This window comes from Schistocerca cancellata, chromosome 1 (assembly GCF_023864275.1).
Source record: "Schistocerca cancellata isolate TAMUIC-IGC-003103 chromosome 1, iqSchCanc2.1, whole genome shotgun sequence".
In the NCBI taxonomy this organism is placed as follows: domain Eukaryota; kingdom Metazoa; phylum Arthropoda; class Insecta; order Orthoptera; family Acrididae; genus Schistocerca; species Schistocerca cancellata.
In genome coordinates, this window is record NC_064626.1 from 822,927,536 (window position 1) to 822,929,572 (window position 2,037).

Consider the following 2,037-nt stretch of genomic DNA (forward strand, 5'->3'; position numbering starts at 1 on the left):
TCAGCTTCCCTTTTTCCAGATTGACAATTATATATAAAGTCCCAATCTGCACTTGCTTATCTATCTACAAACATACTTACGTATTCTTCCTTTTGTCCTCAAACATAACTACTTTAGGTTCTTCCGTTTTAACTGGCTGCCTCTTACAGAGTGTAAGGAGTAGTGGCTCATGATCTGCAAGTCCACTTCCTGCAAGTCTGACTGTAAAATCTTCACTATGGAAATTCACAGCAATATTGTCTATGCAGGCATTCTTACATGTAGCACAGTTATTTGTCCAATAGAGGTCTAATGATTTTAGCATATTCAGAAATGTCCTAGCAACTGGCCTGTGTGTGTTCACTATTTCTATGTTCAAATCACCATATATAGCAATTCTTGTTTTACTCTTCAATATCTTTTTAACTATTAATTCACATTTTTCAGTAAACAAATTTACATCACCATCTGGCGACCTATATAGACTAATTACCAGTATATTTTCATTCATTAGTTTTACACAACTAAACTCCCCATCTAGTTCTGGTGAGTAAATAGATACATCAATTCTGTAAAACTTTATTCCTTCTTTGACAAAAATTCCAGCGCCATGATTCTTTCTCTGTTTTCTACATATCATGTCTCCCACAACATACCCTTGGGGAACAAACATATTTACTTGTTCTTGGGTTAACCAGTGCTCAGATACGCACATAACATCTACATGCTCAGTGTTACATAAATGTTATAATTCTAAAATCTTATTTCTAATACAACGGATGTTAACTTGTAGAAAAGTAAGTAGTTTGTCTCTGTCTGTATTCCTCTGAGAGCAGTTTGACTCTATACTTGAAGTTGTAGGTTCAGTTAATGTCTTTAATCTTGATGCACTGTGATCATCTGTGTTATGACCTGTTAATCCACTTGATGACTCACTTGGTTAACTGCTTTCTCCTGTGAAACCACTGCTGATCCCACCAAAAATGCTGGTACCTTGGTTGTGGTTTCTTTCTTTGGGTTGACTTCCATATTCCACCCGTTGGTATTCTCATTCCTTTAGCATGAGTTGCTATTCTTCTTTTTGCAAGTAGTTCTCTCTTCTTATTTGGTGTCTTCTTTCCTGCCACATCATTTGCTGCATCTTTTAACTTTTGCGCTGATCTCTTGGGTATATTTATTTCTTGAGTAATCGTCCTCTCCATACACACAGAATTCACTTTTAAGGAGTCTGCTGTTACTTGTGCTGGAGTCGTGTCAGTAACAATTCTCACTGATTCTTTATCTGAGACTGCAGTATCCTTCCATTTAAGTTCTATTTCTGTTTAGTACACTTCCTTGTGTTTTTCCTCTGATTCATAAATCCTTGTGGCAATTAGTTCTTTACCAAACTTCCTGGCAGATTAAAACTGTGTGCCCGACCGAGACTCGAACTCGGGACCTTTGCCTTTCGCGGGCAAGTGCTCTACCAAAAGTTTCATATCAGCACACACTCCGCTGCAGAGTGAAAATCTCATTCTGGAAACATCCCCCAGGCTGTGGCTAAGCCATGTCTCCGCAATATCCTTTCTGTCAGGAGTGCTAGTTCTGCAAGGTTCGCAGGAGAGCTTCTGTAAAGTTTGGAAGGTAGGAGACGAGATACTGGCAGAAGTAAAGCTGTGAGGACCGGGCGTGAGTCGTGCTTCGGTAGCTCAGTGGTAGAGCACTTGCCCGTGAAAGGCAAAGGTCCCGAGTTCGAGTCTCGGTCGGGCACACAGTTTTAATCTGCCAGGAAGTTTCATATCAGCGCACACTCCGCTGCAGAGTGAAAATCTCATTCTAGTTCTTTACCAGTTGCATTTAGGTGCTGTCCATGTGCTGTATATAGCTCCTTGTTACCAGGGGTATTAACAAAGCAAGTGTTATGGAAGCCTTTCACTATTTTTTTTTTAGTTTTCTGTTTGCGGATTGAATTTCTTGGTTTACACAAGACCATTCAGGCAGGTCATGCCTGTGTGGTACTGGTACGCCAACTACAATCACATTTGTATTCTGTAATTCTGACAAGGCTTTATGTAGTGA

General features: G+C 39.8%; 1 non-coding gene across 1 annotated transcript; it reads left to right on the forward strand.

Annotated features, from left to right (window-relative positions):
* Nucleotides 1–1,655: 1,655 nt before the first annotated feature.
* Nucleotides 1,656–1,729, forward strand: Trnas-uga (transfer RNA serine (anticodon UGA)). Its single transcript has one exon. It is a non-coding gene; the product is annotated as a tRNA-Ser (tRNA).
* The last annotated feature ends 308 nt before the right edge of the window (nucleotides 1,730–2,037 follow it).